This window comes from Buteo buteo, chromosome 15 (genome assembly GCF_964188355.1).
Source record: "Buteo buteo chromosome 15, bButBut1.hap1.1, whole genome shotgun sequence".
Lineage (NCBI taxonomy): Eukaryota > Metazoa > Chordata > Aves > Accipitriformes > Accipitridae > Buteo > Buteo buteo.
The window spans coordinates 8,941,923-8,960,603 of NC_134185.1; positions in this window are offsets into that span (position 1 = coordinate 8,941,923).

Sequence of the window (18,681 nt, forward strand, 5' to 3'; positions counted from 1 at the left end):
GAGGGAAACACCTCTTAAAAATAAAATTAAAAGTTGCGTCTACCTAAATGGTATGGTAAGCCTCCAGGTATGAAGAGAATGGAGCCAGAGGAGTTCAGCAGACATCCATGGAGGCATTAAACCTGACCTCTCTGTGGAAGGCGTATGAGCTCCCCATCCAGCAGCTCAGAGTCGGCGAGGCACTGAGCTGTCTGCAGCAGCCCGTCAGGAGAGTAAAGGATATTTCCAGGGTCTGCAACTTTAGTAAGTAGTTTTGCAGGAGTTGTATAACGTTTTTATTATGCATTGTTACAGTTTAATAGTCAGTCTATTAAACCTGAGGGTGACTCAGTGGAGAACTCGGAATAACCGTTTACTTCAGGAATGGGCCTAGATGTATCCTTTATGGTTTTCAGTGGTTTTATTTCTACCGCTTGTATTGCTTAGGACATCTACATGAAAACGCCATGGGTTTTAAGAGCTCATTTATTCAAGCAAGCAATACTTTACCAGACATGACTGAAATGGCTCGTATGTCTGACATGATATATAAACAACAACTCATTATCCTCTGACATTACACTTAGCAGCTGAAGAAATGAGTCACACATGACAACAAACTGATTCGAGAGGTTTTTTAGAAGGACAAGGTTAGTGGTTGTAAAAGCAACCTATTTCTGGTCTTAGAATAAAGAATAAGCAAAAATAATTATTGAAATAGAATATGCCCCGCCCCCTGATGAGTGCATGCATGATTAATTTGGAACAGAATATCCATCTTTTGGTTTCCCCTTCTTCTCTTCTGGTTTTATTTTTTTGGAAAGGAGATATGGGTACGGTTTGACAAAGTAACATAATTTTCAGCCCAGAACTCCTGCTGTAAAAGGACCTTGAAGAGGCAACGGGATGAGCTCCCCGTGCAGCTGTGAACAACATGGCACAGAGGCGCCTCAGAAGGCGAGGTTATGGCATCAGCAGACAAGAGCCAGTATCTCTGGTTACATATACACAATGGAGACCTCCGTTCAAGGTTGACAGCAGCTCTTTCTGCTTCTTCTCAGCTGCTCACCTACGTCTTTTCTCCCTCCTTTAGCACAGAAGGGTGCTGTGTCCTAGTAGGGGGCAAAACAAGCCTGTTGTTTGGCTGCTCTGTAAGATGCTGGCAGCCCTCATCGACTGCTGATTTTAAAGGGACTCAGATTTTTCAAGAGGTTTAATTCCTGTTTAGAAATTCTTATGCTGCAGAAGTCCTGGATGTTCAGCAGCTGACAGGATTAAAGCCTTTCTTTCCTACCGATTTGCCCAGGCATGCACAGTCCTTCCCATCAGTGGCTAAGGCATGCTGGTCACTAAGGGTAAAAGTGAATTCTATAAGGCCAACACATTCAGATGTCATTTGACATATGAGCAACTCCTACCCATCACTATTGTTTTCAGGGTAATCACCGGTGTGACTAATTGCTGTATTTCAGAGCTCTGCCACAGTGCACTAGTGTGCTTAGGTCTGAACGGGCAGGAACAGGGAATTCAAAAAGGAACGTAAAGGTTTTTAACTCCTTCAATTAAATAAGCTTCAATTAAAAACCGGCCCAGATCATCAGTGAAGGTTAGTTATTGCATCAGACAGATGTTTGGTTGCCATAGAGAAATGAGCTATGGTTCTCATTTCAGTGCCTAGCAAGCCAGTCCTCACATGCCAGCACCCATCCTTACAGCAGGAACCAATTGTGGTGTTGTGTCAGGAGGAGCTAAAATCTGAACGGGCACGGTGAGAGGATGGAAACGCCATGCTCCACTAACATAGGAAAGCACGCATCCTGCTATGCACTCTAGCTAACCAGCGCTTGAAAGTCATAAATCTCATATCTTCAGTCTGCAGTATAAATAAATTGTTATTAAGGAAGTCTAAGGAATGACTAAATTTATATATGAGCTGATGTGCGTATGTATGGCTGCGTCCCAAACTTCCCTCACAAATTTTCTAAATGCCCCTTGGTTACGATGATACAGTAAGTTACTGCTTCACCCAGAGAGCTGACATTTATAACTATACTAAACAGTTTCCTCTTAGGAGCAAGAGGTAAAATCAATCTGACCTTTCTTCTCCGCAGTTTTGTCCTTCTAGATTGTAAGCAAAAACCTGTTTTCTTGGACCGAGGCTGAGCAGACACCAGTCAAGCTCTTTTTTCTTTCCAAGCCTCCATGCCAGCTGGTCCTGCTCCACCCCAGAGAGTCCTTGGAGTTTCCTCCCTGGGGCCACGCTCGGTGGTTTATCCATAGCCCTGCTTTTGTTTACCAGCTCTGTCTGCTCCAGGCAGGCACTGCAGCACCAGGACAGTGTGTGTCCCATGCCCGAGGCCAGGGCTGCACTGGGTCCAGTTGCCCTGCCAGCTTCCCCAGCTCTCCCCAACCTCACCCTGCCCCAGGGCTGAGGCACCATGTCCAGCTTGGGAATCACGGTGGAGAGCTCCTCCTGCTCCACTGCAACTTCTCCCGATGCCTGAGTGGCACCCGGGCATACACAGACGATAAGGCATACAGGGGGACCATCCTGAGCCCTGAAAATATTGTGTAAATCCAGCTATAGGCTTTCTATAAGCTGCCATTATGGTCCAGCGTGGCAATGCTGTTTTGTGGTAACATAAACAGTTACACTAAAAGCATCACTCCTAGCATGCACAAGATTCAAAGGCATCATTTGTCAGAAAATAGTCCTTGCCCAACATGGTTAACATTTCTTGGGAATCCACTATCAGCTATCTAATTGCTTAAATGTTTCCTAAGAAATTTTACCCTATTTAAGATGATGGAAATTTTCATAACTTCTGCTAGTTCTGATAGTACTGTGGGGGTTTTTTTCTGTACAGAATGTGACTTTACTCCCTTAAACTCTTTGAATAAAATATGAACCTTAATCTTACAGTCATAGATTTTGTAATAATTGTCCCTTCTTTGGAAGAAGGAAAAAAAAATGAGCAGATGCTCCTTTGGGATTTGCAGGTTTTTTGCAGAAACTGCAGTCAGAAGAAAACCAACAGTTTTTAGAAGATGACAAATGTATCATAGATAAAGGCTTTCCATACATAAACAGTTTGTTTAATAACACTACCGGTATGTTCACAGAAGTGTTATAACAGTTTTGTGGCAAAGATGATATATTATTAGTCTGAGTATGACTTCTTTACAGGAAGATCACCATCAGCCTCAAGACTGTTACACTTAGCCTCACACCCTACTGCTGTAGTGTTTTCGGTTTCCTGACCCCTTTTTTTTTAGCTTGAAATTTGTATCTTTATAACAGGAAAAAACCCTAGTTGAGTGAATAATGTCATAGATAACAGTCATCTGCTGCCCTGGAGGAGATGACCAGGAAAGAACACCCACCAACGTATGCAGCCAGCTCTCCCTGAGGAACACAAAACATATGTGAAGTTGGATCTGTACAGAATTTTGCTGTAGCCAGATCTAGTCTATAATCTTGGAGAAGGTATCTCCAGCAGATCCTTAAGATTCTGCAATTTAAAATGTGCATCTATTATACCCTCTCAAAGCTTGGACACACTGGGCACATTCTGTCTTATGGAACACTTTGAAAGTCTTTCAACTGTTCAAAAGCTTAGCAATGACAGAAACCTGGCTATGTTAAAATAATTTGTTTAGACTCCATGAAATCATACCAACGGATGTTCTTTGATGTAAGATTTTTATCTATAGCTAGGATTTACTGGTAAAGTTATTTTTTCATGGCGGTCTTTTGTATCCTATTGTTTACAGAGCATCATCTCTGGAAAACTCACTTAAGGTAAAATAACTTTGTGTTAAAATGTAATGATTCAAGTTCCCAACTTGTGAATTATAAAGAAGTTAAGGAAAAAAAGAAAAAAAAGAATAAAAGAACTGTAGCAGTAAAGATACTGCTTCCACCAGTATACAGAAAGCAGCTGGAGTGCGGCGTGTTGTGTAGCTGGATCACCAGCAGAGCACAAAGCGTACAGCTGTGCATATCAGACAGCCAAATGTTGTGTTTAAAGCATGCTAATTAACCAGACCTTTCCCGGAATAAGGAGAAAGAAATTGCCCAAAGTGATTACACAATATTTCATTCTTTTTCATCTATCCATTCAGCTAAGCAGTTCACATGCCAATAAACTTCAAGCATTTTTAAGGAATGTGGATTACTTGTCCAATTGTTGAAAGCTCTGAAGATATTTCCCAAGTATTTGTAGCTGTCCTGAGTGATTCTTTGTCAACTTATGGAATTGCCTTTTCTCAGTTACAGTGCTTGGATACTAAATATTAAACTAATGAAATTTATTGACAGTTGTGCAGTAGACCAGATTAATTTACATTGGCAGAAATCCATCAAAGTTACTGATAAAAAGAGTTGCTTCAAAGGCACCTTTTCCAGGGCATCTAAAAAACTGCTAAAATTCTGCTAAATGATGGTGCAACCAATCTGTTCTCTTCAAAGCTTTACCAGTAGAACATGGTAAACCATAAAAACATTTTCAGTTGGAAATGTCCAATTGCTTTGTAATGAAATAGGATGGACAAACCTCAAAACATTTGGTTTAGATCCGTTTAAGTAATGAAAAGTGTTCACGCTTATTCTAGTGTTTCAGACTATAAAAAATGGGATGCACATGCTATGATACTTGCATCTCACGCAAGATATTTTGCAAAGCTGGAAATGCTGCTAGAGAAAAGTCTCATGAGGTTTCAGCCCCTCCACTTTAAAATTATATTTCCTCTGATGTTTTAATAAAAGTATATGCTGCACATATGATATTTTTAACATCCACCAACTGCAGAAATACTTTGGTTATATAAGTGATTCAGCCTTGACAATATTTGAGCAAACTTGTCCTAACTGGGAGCCAGATGCTGCTCCTTTTCAGAATAATCTTATTTTAGGGAATGATTGTCTGGACCATTTCTCAAAAGCATGAATTGAGATTGTTCTACAGTTAATTCACTCCCCAGCTGTGGCCATCATCAACTGCCAGTCCATTTCACCAGCAGCCAGAATATATACATCTTAATTTAAAATCAAAGTATAGACCATTCTGGAAAGCAATGCCAGACACTGACACTTTTTCAGGACAAGTGTTTTCTAACAAATAGTATATCCAGAGCTAAATATAATACAACTCTACCACGGAAGTATGCAGCTACTCTTGCTCTTGCTCAGACAATTGCAAAAGTGCTTTTCCAGCCAAATGATTTGCTTATTTGCCTATCCCAAAGGTTTACATGGGTTTGGACAGGAAAAATAACCAGGAGACTTTGTCAAATTAGCTTTCCGTGGGGGAGGTGGGAAGATATTGTCAGAGGAGAGTTGTTTTTGTTAATTAGAATAATAACAGCAAGCATGTCTGTACAATCAGCTTCTGTCTAATTAATTTAAATCTAATCAAACACAACATGAAATCCAACTACAAAGGAATTGATCTTATTGTCAGGACTTTTCATAAATAGGAACATCTCCAATTGCCTTAGCAATTAACAACTGAAAGTGTAAGAAGGCCAGCTCCTAGTCAGCATAAATTAGCATAGATCAACTGGTTTAAATATGGCAATATTAATTTACACTAGCTAAGGACTTGACCTCAAATGGAGTTTAAAACTGTGTAAGCAGCTGTGAATAAAATGTGTAAGCAACTACAGCGAGTAACATCCAACGGCAGGTAATATAATATTGGCCATGCTTACAAACCTATGGAAATATCTTATAAATCCTCAGTATGTCCTCTTCATCCACATATGATAGGGTAAGCTGTCCATGAAATCTTGAATGTGTCTTTCACCAAGGCTACACCATTAGTGTGCTCATCCATAGCCACAAAGCCCACACAACATCTTCCTACATCATGTCTATTCTTCATGCATGTGCAGTGCATAGATGAGAGAACATGCATGTGTGTATGGCAAAAAGAAATCTCTTCAACATCAAAGTAAGCTGCTAACAAAGGCCTCAGAAAGGCACAGAAATGGCCTTTGAAATTAGAGGGGTCTTATGACATGGTACCATCAAGAGGGGAGCAAAAAATTAAAGAGAGAGATCCAGCTTTCACATCTGTAGTCTTCGTTTCCACAAAGATGAGGAAAATGCTCACTTCAAAAAATCAGCCAGATGGACCAAGATTTTCCACTGAAAAACAAATGGGACATTTTTTTCAGGTCTTTATCTGACATCCCTTTTTATTTAAAGTGATCCAGGAATGCTGTTTCAAACTCACCATCCTCACATCACTTTGTAAGAAGAAAGCCTGGAGTCTGCTTCTACAGGTCAGGCTTCATGCAGGACTAATGTCTCCCATAGCACAATAGAAAGTGGTACCTGCGACATCGGCATGGATACGGCACTCAACTTCTTCAGCACCAGGCGTGTTAGAGCACAGAAGCACTACTCAGGACTTTTGAAGTCCGGACCCTGTGAGGTAACATGTCACTGTGGGAAAATGCAGCTTAATTTTGAAAAGAAAAAAATTAAACCATCTCTGGTTACTTTAATAAGCTGAGAGATAGTGCTTCAACTTAAGGAATGTCAAAATGTCTCTGAATTCTTATTTTTCTGCAATTTTCATTATAATATTTTTTGGTCCTGATTTGAGGAAAAAAGCAAATGTTAAAATACGCAAGTTTCCTGTGGGATAGAAGTTCCAAATTTAGTTCTGCTATAGCAGACATAAAAACAGAGTTGTCATAATGCAGAAAGATATGTGTTTTCCATGCGTACACCTACTTCAGTACTCCTGTCTCCCCCTGACTTCTCCAAGAAGATTTTTCCTACTCTGAATGGTAGGAAATGGCCTTTTCTTGTTAGCCTTTATGTAGATCTGTATGCTGGGTATCTGTGTCTCCAGGCTTCTCAAACTCAAGAAAAAGAAAAAAAAATTATTTGTCCCTGAAAGTAAATAAAAAGAGACACACCTGGTAGCACCAAGTTGCCAGCTAGTGAATTGTAATTATCTACGTGGGTCCCCAAAAGGAGTTTTGCCAAACCAGCAAGGTACCTTAAGAGATGGATTCCAGCCTTTGCTTATCTGCCAGTTTCAGTGCCTTTCTCCTAAGCCATTTGTATCTCTTCTTCCCAATGATCCCTGGTCATTCGTTGGTGCTACCTCTGCTGTATCTTTGAGAAGAGCTATTTCTAGTTTGTCCCAGAACTCCTACACTTTAAGGCATGCATGGAAGCATTGATAATTAAACTGGTGCCAACCATGTAGATACTTTCTCAGTTTAGGACCTTCATATTTTCAACATTAAAAAGAATGATGCATGCAAGGGAACTAAAGGTAAGGAAAAAAAGTCCTGTGAGGATAATGGAAAAGTGTGAATCATTGTCTCCAAACCAAGGTCCAAGCCAAAGGCACGTGGGCTTTTTGAGGATGCTTCAAACTCATCTCAGTGCAAACTCCTGGACCCTTGCTCTCCCAGTCCCTTTCAAAATGTAGGCCCCACACCCCAGAGTTCCCATCCCCTTAACTCCCTCTTCCCAACCCTCCAAATCCTTACTCCCCTATCTTATTATCCTTTCCTTGTTGTTTTCCAGCTCAGATCTACCACCTTTACATCTCCTTCCGTCTCTCACCATCCTGTCTTTCCCATTACGGAGATGTCCCTTTTCTTCTCAGTGACCCAGCTTCACCCCTGAGAACCCAAACCCTCTCAGGAGCCCCTTCCTCTTCCACCTGCCATAACGTGCCTTTTCCTTTCAGCTCCCTACCTATCCCACACCTCCAGCCGCCACTAACGCTGCTGATATTAAGATCTCCCTTTTCTCCTCTCTGCCCTGGCTATGGCACAGCCGGCCAAAACTGCCAGCCTTGAGATCCCCTCTGGTTTCTCGTTGTCTCTCCCCCCCGGGAGCAAACTCCTGGCTCCTGGTAGGGATTACCTGCACAGTGTTTCAGGCTGCAGTTACCCCAAAATTCTGTGTTGATCCTAAGAGAGACTATCAGGGCATGAAGCAGCACTACCCAAAGCAGGTCCCTGTTTCCAGTCAGGGCCTTATTCTCTTCTGATTTTCATGAGGCTGAATGAGAATTAACTTCGTTCTAGTCAATTAATTTAAATGAATATGAAATTCATACTACAGAAAGGGAAACTCAAGCCTATTTTAATGATGAGAACACTATCCAGTACATTGTACCATACACTGTAACGGTTCTCATACCGTTGGTACGGTCACTTACTACCAGCCCACCCAAAATAGAATGAGATTGAGGTTATCAAACTGTGGTTTTGCCCACCAAATCAGACTTGACCAGCTTCTGATGAAATACTAAATGCATCAGTCATAAAGTATTCTCATTCCACACAGATACTTGGGAGCTATTTCAGTTGCAATGTTTTCCTTCTAAAACCTCATTCCCTGACTGAGAAAACCATTTGCCCAGGAAGGTTTTGAGCAAAGAAAATCTCATGGGTGTACGCTATAATTTCCCAAACAGAACATAAACCAGTAGAAATGTCTACACTTTTTTTTTGGTAGTAATATTCAGCAGTTCACATAAACTGCATGAAATAAACTTCTGTGTGGAGCTAGCCTTCGGCTTTAGACATTTCCATTTCATAGTCAGTAAATACTGTGTCAGTCCCAGTCAGCTTGGCATCTTGCATGATCAATAAACACATGGTGTTTTAAAACGGCGGTGCCTGTCATGCGTGCTGGATGGTCTGTGTAGGAGCCATTCTTTCACCACCCCCTTCTGTTTTATTTTGCTTTTAACCCAGTTAAAACAATTAGAGCAGTAGATTAAGTGTATATTGTGCTGCCATCTGACCAACGTCTGAGACCTGCGTCAGGCCCCATAAAGGCGGATGCAAAGGGACAGTTTGGGGTGGTGCCAGGCTGTGATGGACGCTGCTGTCTCCCTCCTTTGCCAGGTCAGGAGCGCTCAGACTGTGTGGAAGCAGTCCCAGCAGGTGATGCTCAGTAACCAGACACTCAGTCTTGCTCATAAAGCAAGGCTATAGATAGTCTTTTTATTTCTTGTTGACATGCTTACCAGACACATGCGGAATAACTAAACATTCTCTACTGGTTACTTAATTACATTTGGAAGGCCTGTTTTATCTACCCATACTCATCATATTAGCTGCAAATGAAATAAAATACAAGTCTTTTTCATATTAGGGTCCAGCATATTACATTGTAACACTCATATTTTTTCCTCAAATTAACATGTTTAGAAATTGTTTTTAATCAACTTTTATAGACATGTATCAATAAGCATGCACCATTCGTGGTGGTTTTGTGCCTTTGCTGGTACAGTGGTAAGAAAAGGTTTTAGATGATTGTCAGATATGCAGCATTAAAGAATTTTAGCTGGCTCAGCTATTCTGATTAAGATTCTAATGCATATTTCAGCTAACTTTATACAAAGTCATTTTTAAGGCTAGCTAATTTGAGAGGACAGACAAGTTTAAAGCAAACCTTCTGTTGCCTGGTATTAGGCCCAGAATGTCAAGAAAGCAGTTAAAGGTCATCTGCAGTCAAACCCCAGAAAGAAGGCAAATTAAGATCCTGTAGCACAAAACCCACTGGTGGAACCCGGTAGAATAACAAAGAGCAAGTTTTACTGGGGACACCTATAACCACTGGTATACTGCAAACTGCCAACTACTGTTTTACCAGCCACAAAACCAAAATACTCACAAATCAATCATTTGGCATCTCTTCTGTATGTCTGTGCAGATTTCTAAATAAATACAATTATCCTCAGTTGTCCTACAATGCACATTGTAACAATGCATAGATTTTGTATTTTGTTCTCTTCAGCAGAAAAGCATGAAAGTCAATGACAGCTTAAATTAAATTAGTAGATCTGGTTTTGTCTGAATAATGTTATTCACAAGTAGCTCAGATTAACCATGTCACTGATAAATTAGAATAGTTATGTGAATCATGTGAACCAGAGAGTGATAAAAAAATCCTTGTCCTCTGTTTTTTTTAAATGGGAAGATTGGACTAGGGGGACTACTCAGCCTAAGTAAGTTTTACAATGATCCCAAAAAGAAAAGCTGAGATTGGGAGCTTTGGCGTTTTTTATTGTCTTTGAAATAGATCCAGGAAATGGCTCCTCCTTCAGCTGAATATAATTTACAGACAGAAAAAGAGAACTGATTTTGAAGGGTCAGGACCATTTCTATAACCAACAGTAAGCTAGACTTGCAGTTTTGTATGTTCACTTTTTTCAGCCATCAGGATAAAATAAGCATTTGTATCATAGAAAATGACTTAATTATTTAAAGGTGTAGTTCAAATTCTTCTCTAAATGAAATTACAGTTCGGGTTTTCAGGGCCCCTGTTTGCCCAAAGCTGGAGTTATATGGACATAGACTCTAGGAAAATACCGCTTCACCTGGCATATCACAGCACTGGAAAGGGTGACCAGGCAGGAGACCACTAAGCTGCTGCTAAGGGCTGCTAAAAGGTGACAGCTCACAGCTGCTTGAAGTGACTTTACTGACTAGACCCCTAAAAAAATGAAAACTAGAGAATAAAAATTAGAATTAGCAGTTTTAAGGAGTGTAATTGAAGATTCATGCTTTGTGCTCGCACTGGATTAAGACTGCTACATTTAACAAAATAGATGAAGAAGAGGAGTTCAAATATTTCAGGAATTTTAATGCTTCTTTCCCCAGTGATGCATTTGATTACTGCAGTATCCATGAATTATGGAAGAAGAAACAGGGCATATTAATAGGATTTATAGTGCTGTTGATTCCCCATTCACAAATTAATTGATTGTTTACATTGTTAAATTTCACACATGGTAATATAAAAGTAAGCACAATTATCCCATGGAAGTAGTCTGATCTTGGAATAGAGCTTACATTTATCTCCTCCAGAAAATAACTGTGCTAGGAGATACATGATGCTTCCCTATCTACATAGCTGCCAAGGACAGTATTTATCTAGTGAGAAATTCTGAACATGAAAATAAATCATTTCTGCACAAAACTGGAAGTTCTTCTCCCACATCCTCATCATATAAATCAGCAATGATTCCCATCAAAGGAAAAGCATTAAAACCATTCTGTTAAAATCTAATGATTCTGCAGCTAAAACTGTTAAGCAAACATGGAAGATTAAGGAAATAAAACATGATGATATTAGGCAAAGGTTCATTGGAAAATGAATCATGAAAATAAAAGATATTTTATTTTCATTAAGAACAAAAAACAGTCCAGAAATCAGTAATCCTGATGCACCTTCCCTCTTAATAAGAAGGCTGAAGCCTTCTGAAAAAAATCTAAGAAGATAACAACAATTAGAGGGACAGTAGGACACAAAAGAAATTTAAGACACATTTCTGTCTGAGAGGGTGCTTGCAGATGTTAAAAAACCAGAACACATAGTGAGAGCAGAAGATGAAGGACTCCAATAAGGAGTCCAGATCTCATTGTAAAAACAGAAAATTTGATATCACAGTATCGCAATCCAGTTTATTCAGTTTCTTAAAGCTTGCTCAGTATTTCACTAGACCTGACTATCATGATAAAGTCAGACATGTTAAGCAATCATTTCAAAGCTAGTTTGAAAAGCCATTTGTTCACGTCTTACCCAATTAACAGTTGTGTTGCTACCAACCGTATTGTTTCCATAGTAATATGTTGCAATACAATAGAGGGCTTCCAACTCTGACCTTAGACATGGGAAATTGAAGGAAGACCCTTAATAAGAAAAATGGACTTTTAACGTGAGTGGAAATATGGTAAGTGGGAGCAAAGGGACATTCAGCATCAAATGAAACTTATTTATAGAAACATTCTACATGACCCTACATTCTGCATTAGTCATATCTCAGCCTAGTGCCACCATCTCCCCTCAGCAGAAAATATGTGTTCAGCAGTTGTTAAACCAAACAAGTTCTACAGCCAACAACCAAGACTGAAATCAAGTGATAAGTAATTCTGCTTCAGTTTCCAACCACATGGCAGCATATGAAGACAAGCAAGACTCATCATCATGACATAATGAAGAACTATAGTCAAAGGACATTTTTTGCAAAGCAGAGCACGTGACATTAAGAAATGCCAGAATTGAAGTTTGCTAAGTACTCTCCTAGGTATGTACATGATAGTATGATAGTTTATTCCATGACCACACAAATGCAGGTATGAATGTGTATACATTCATATATACTGCTAACACATAAGGACATACCAATTTGCAACGTATGTAAAGGGCAAGTAATAGTAGAAAGGTGGAAATACTACTTCAGGCTTCCTAATTACATCTCTGTATGAATTCTTCAAACCATTTGTTTTATTTGCTTCTATATTCACTCATGAGTATTTGCATAGAAAGAAAACTCTCCACGGAAATCTAGATGGAAAGCAACAATAAATAATACTGTTCACTGCATCCAGGTTTTTAAAGATAAGTAAGCTTTTACTTCCTTCTCCCTGTCTGAATGAGATAATTTTTTTTTTCTAACAAATTCTTAGTTTCAAAAGCCAAACTGGATAATATTTTTAAGAACGTAAGCATTCTTCTGAAAGTTTGGCACATTGTTTAATGCAATTTTTTTCTACATCCTTTTTCTTTCTGAAAATATCAAAGACACCTACAATTATTTAGGTAAGATAAAACTCTATTTCTTTTCAACCTGTCAAAGCTGTTCAATGAATGGATGAAAGATTGTTGTAACATTATTGTGAAGTATAGATAAGTGAATCATAAAATCCAGATACAGGTGTAGTTCAAAAAAGTATTAAAAACTTTTAACCCTTTCCTGGATTTTTTCTGCTCCTTAATGCACAAAATTGCTTGGAAAAAGGATCATGAGCACAGACTCCTATAAGACTTCTAGCACAGGCACTAATTGTCTTGGGTGAATATTTCATAAAATCAATTAAAAAAGATAAAAATAAGAAATACTTAGCACTCACAACATTTTCTTCATTCTCTTATCTATTAAATCTATTTTAAGTTGCAGATCATGCCATATTACCAACATATCAACCAGCCAAAGAAGTCTACAGAAGATAATCAAGTGCGATGTGCCATTTCAACCCCAAATACTCATAAGTATTTTACAAAAATAATTTTATTTATTCATCTTGGGTCAGTAGCTCCTGATATTCACAAGTCTTTCATATTTAATTTATAAGTTAATAATCATAGAATCATAGAACTATTTGGGTCAGAAGTGACCTTTAAAGATCATTTAGTCCAATGCACCAGCACAGACAGGGATAGTAGCTGTTAGCTTGTCCTGTATTTAGTCATAAAAGACCATTCCCACTGTGAAAAAAACCTATCCCATGAATAACACCTCTATTTATAGAGAGCGTACCTCCCCAAATCATTACGCATTTTTCCAGACCTCAGGAATAACTCCATTGGTTCCAGGTATAAGACTGTGAAAATTATAGACAGAAAGAGCCTATGAGATTGTCTAGTCTATCCCCTTGCTAAAACAAGATTGACTTTTGTCCTGCTTGCTAACTTGTGTCTAGTAAAGTGCAGTTCTTCAGCAGTGATTGCAGGGCTTCACGTATAGGTAAAGAAGAACCATATACTTTCATTCCCCAAGGTATGATGTATTTGTAGCCTTTCTTTCCTTTTGTTTGACCCCTTTTAAAAGTCTCAGAGGAAGCTTTCCAAGTAATCTTTAGAGTTTTCTTTAGTCATTTAGGCTACTTCCTAAATATCTTCTTAGTGATGACTGACCAGATTTAACTTTTTCCCCCAAAAGTATCAGTTTTCCAGTTTCCACTTGTAACTACTATTTTCTAAATTTTGTTAGGCACCCTCAACCAATGCCACTATATCTATTAAGTAAACACCAAGAACCTGCCACAAATCAATTACTAATTGTTTATCTATGGTTCTTCGGTTGCTTTCCAATAAACAGAACCAGATTATGATGAGGAACACAGTATTTGTTCTGGAGAAAATAGAAAACTGACTCAAGCCAGAGCTAAGCAGCAATTCTGAGTGCTATTTCCTTGTGGAATAAAATAATTTGATAAATTAAAAAATGTTTTGTTTCACTGTTACTGTTTCAACTTTTCAGTTTGCTGTATGCTCACTGCAGTGTATTGTAATACACATGCTAGTTAGGTTGTGTGATAAAGGACTCACCTCCACATACACACACACAAAGAGCCCTGAAGCACAGCAGTAGGCAGGAGAAATAAATAACCCAACCTGGGAAATGAAGACCCTGAGCCAGCTCCTCCCAGGCTGACCACAGCTTCAGCCCCATGATCCAGGAGAGGGGCAACCAGCACCAGGAATCGGGGAGACTCTGGACCATCCTGCAAACTGAGGGGGGTTGCTGCTTGCCAGTGTTTGGGATTTATTATGGGAGAGCTGGAACCAGTGACAGAGTGGATGCAATAGAGTTTGAAGGACCTGTATGGCGGTATCAGCCAAAGGAGTGAAGGAAAGAAGAAATGAAAAGAGATGACTGAGAAGATAAAAAATAAAATAACTTTTGGTATATTTACTCATGTTGGTACCTGTTTAGTTGTTGCTCTCTGGCATAATACATCATCTTAATCTATGAAGAATATTTTCAAATGAAAACAAAACTCTTGTGGAAAAATGCATGTCTGTGAGAACTGGTATTTTCAGTGGCAAAAGATTAGGTTTTTAGAAGAAAAGAAATAATTTATTTTGGAAGTTGGGAGATACTATGAAAACCTGTTTTTAATTGAAAAATTTCAAAAGTGGGTGTTTAATTGTCATCAAGGAAAATAATTTTCTACTATCTTCCCTTTTGACATACATTATTGCATGTCTGTTTCTTGCAGAGATATCCCTTGGACAAACAGCACTTTCAAAAGGATAGGTGCACCAATTGGTAAGACTGCTACCACACATTCCCCTGCCAATTATAATTTAGCTTCTTTCCTTCCAATTAGTTATGTAGCAACTCATATTTTAAAGTTACTTCTGTTAATTCTTCCCTGTGAGGGTGGTGAGGCACTGGCACAGGTTGCCCAGAGAGGTTGTGGCTGCCCCATCCCTGGCAGTGTCCAAGGCCAGGTTGGATGGGGCTTTGAACAACCTGGTCCAGTGGAAGGTGTCCCTGCCCATGGCAGGGGGTTGGAACTAGATGATCTTTAAGGTGCCTTCCAACCCAAACCATTCTATGATTCAACTCTTCTATTTGTCATGTTTTATAAATTGAAATTCCATATCAAGATTTAGGTTCAGTGAAGACTCTCCTGCCTATCTCCCAACTAGCTGACAGGCAACTTGATAGATCCTGCTAAATTTTGTGTCATGGAGGCCGGTAATCATTTAATCTAACCAACTGGCACCATAGCACCAAAAATAATCAGAGCTTTCTTCTCCAAACAAAAAGTACCTTCTCTCAGCACAGTCTCCATTTTCTCTTCTCTTTCTTCTTTCTCATTTGGCAGCAGAAGAATTTCCAAAAAGATCACCTCTATCCTTTGAGCTGATCTCTTTTCCACGTCTTTATTCCCTGAAGTGATGTTTCAAGATAAAAAAAAAGAAACTGAGATTTGTTTCCATCTGTGTTATAATCAGATGCATCAATTTGTAAAGTTAAACAGTTTCTTTAAACAATCATTCATTCCCCCATCCTACATGTTTTTGATTAAGTTTTTTATAGTCTTACTAACAGAGTCTCCTGATATTTCAGAGGTTTGTTTGTCTTCAGGGAGAAAGAATTACTTGTTTTTCCCATTTCTTTGTATCACACCTATCAAGGGGGTGTCCTCCTGAGTTCCCCTTTAAGATTGCCCAAGGGTTTGTTGTTTTGTCCCAGGCAACGTAAAGCTTTCTAAATCTCTTTGGTCACTATCCTAATCTTTCTCCGAAGTCCTTTGGGAACCTATTTTATTTTTCTGTGCTGGGATTTGGGAAAGGCTATCGTTTACAAGCCAGTGACAGATGAGTCTGCTCTTTTTTCAGGCTTGTTAAATACAGTTCAGACTGGAATGTACCAATCACAGACTTCCCAATGTTACTTTGATTTAACTGCATGAAAACTTTTGGCATCATTCCTGCAGTGGCTGTTTTCCTACTGAGCAGCTGTATACGTTTTAAAAGGCCAATTCTGTTGAAAAGAAATTATAGTGAAAGTAAATCTGAAAAGACATTTCTGTCCTTCAAATTTCTGCTATCAGTTTTTACTTTCTACACAGACGAAGGAGCTGCTACAAACAATTTCTTCAACAAATGTTGAGATCTTGCAAACTGCCCTGACTTCCATCTCAGCGCCATAGCTATGGCACCATGATGTCCCATCATGTCTGTGTGAGACCCACTGCACATTTATTAAACTGGGTAAATCTTATAACTGCAGGAATTGCTGGCATTATGTGATAATAATTATTAATATTGTAATTGTTTGGGACTCTCTTGAGCAAACACAGTTTAAAAAGCAAAGACCAGATTGAGTCAACTAAGGCAAAACCAGCTGGCAAAGGCAGAAAATGTATGACAAAACATGTGCTTTCGTTTGTATAAGCATACAAACAACATAAACACTCATGTAAGCAATTGCCTTTCGTTCTGGTTGCTTCTCATCTCTGTTTCCACTGGTTCCAGCTATACTTCTATTGTGACAATGTGGTTTGTTCACGTGTTCCTGGCATTTGAGATGAGCTTCCTCCCTCTAACATCGATTATGGATTTTGCTACTCTCTTCACAAAATTGAAATCAGGGCCATGCTGTCCAGTTAGTCTCCCACACAGCTTTAATAAACACATACAGATGTTGTGATTTGGGGATTGCTAAAGGCCCTCTCACCTAGGCAGACTCTCCTAATGATTTTAATTATAGGGCATCCCCATGACCACCAGCAAAAATGAACCGTTATTGCTTGAAATGGGTCTTTAGAATGTAAAGTGTTGGGAACCTTTACTAACACTCAGTCTAAACTTTTTTGATTATGTGAAGGGAAAGAGGTAAAACTTACACTTATTCAGGCTTGGTTCAGTCTGAAAAAAATTCATTCCCCTTCAGCAGGTGTGAATGGTTAATCCAGAAACAATATAAAACCCAACCTGCCTACACTATCAGCTAACTATGGAAATACAGGTATCTGCTCCCTGTAGATTCTCTTTTCTGTGCTTTAACCTCCATTTCCCACCAGTTTCCCATCTGATTTATGAAATGAACTACTCAGGTCAATGACAGCAACAAGCCACAAACAGAATATCCACTTTATCAGTGGGAAAAGTTTTACATGTGGTGCAGTTCTTTGTCTTTGGGAAAACATCTTATACCCTGGTTGTTGGAAATCTGGCACAGTATCCATACTGTTATTTTCATCAGTGTATGTACAATAAATAACCCACTGACTCAGCTTGGAAGGTGCAGCAATACACATATACTACACATATATTATGTTAACTTGTGGTATTGCCTTGAGAACCGCTCTTAGGCTTTTAACACCACCATTATGGTCAGATAAATGATTACATTTTCTATTTACATTGAAGATATAAGAGGCTTGCTTTAGCTGCTGAAGATTTTACTATTGTTTTAATCCTGTTGATGTTGGGAGACAATATTCTCTGGGAATATAAACAGGACTCTCACTTCTCACATCCCTTTAGGAGAGTTGTGTTAGTTCCAGTTACTATTCATTTACCAATGCTGAGATGTAAGCCAAAAAGGCCAAAGGCTTGCTTTCAAAATCCTAGCTAAGACTGATTTTTGGCAGGCAAGAAAGTTACCTTTTTACTTGTATATAAAGTCCAGGCTATGTCGAAGCTATTTAGAGAAAAGCATGGAAGTTAACAACATCAGTGGTCGAGCGTGCAGTGTGTACCATGTCCAGCATACATCAGCACTTTAAAAAAGGTGATGCCAAGAACTTTTATCCCTTCTCACTACCTTGGTAGTGGCTGTGCCTCTCCCTTGGCCCTTTGGAGTGATGTAGGACCTGCCAGCTACAATGACAATAACTACCTCTACCATCAAAATAAATCAGAAAAGTTGCATAGATGTATCTGGTGGAGTCTCTTGTAGTCTTTCCTCACCAAAGGGCAGAGCAGGATTTCAGTCACCGTGACGCTGCAGGTAAGCTGCCCTTGAGTTAGTGAACTGAAACTGCAGAACCAATCTCAGCGTCAACAGGGCAGCCTATTCTCCTTCCACTCTTACCTGGCAGCTCTGAAACACTTGCCCTGCAGGAGGCAATCTTCCCATTGAACACGAGCACTACCACGCGTACACAGACCTATCCCAAAGTACAAGATCCCAGAGAACAAACTCCCTCCTCTCCTTTGCAAGTCTGTAAAGCAGCAACCTTCTGCTCAGGAACACCTCAAGTCACCAGACACGGTTCATTATCTGCCCGTGAATATACCGAAAACCATAGCAGAACCAACTGTATTCAAACAAAGTGGGGGTGATTCCTCAGGTTGGAGTCCCTGAGCAAACTACAGGCAAGGCTGCAACCACGTTTGTCCTAGACTCGTGCTTTGGCTGGGAAAGAACAAGGAGTTTCAGTCCCTCACCTGAACCTGTCCTGGTTACAGAAATTGCTGCTCAGTATGAACTCCCTCCTCATTACTAGACCCACAGGAACAAAGTGTACCAAAGTGGGTGAAAAAGAGTAGGACAGTGCACCTAAAACCTTCTTCCTGTATAGATCGATTTTATAGTACACAAGGAGAAGCGCATACTGCAAGGTCCTCTTCCATCCCTGAAAGGCTTTGTATTACCCCAGGACTTTCCAAGCATGACTGAG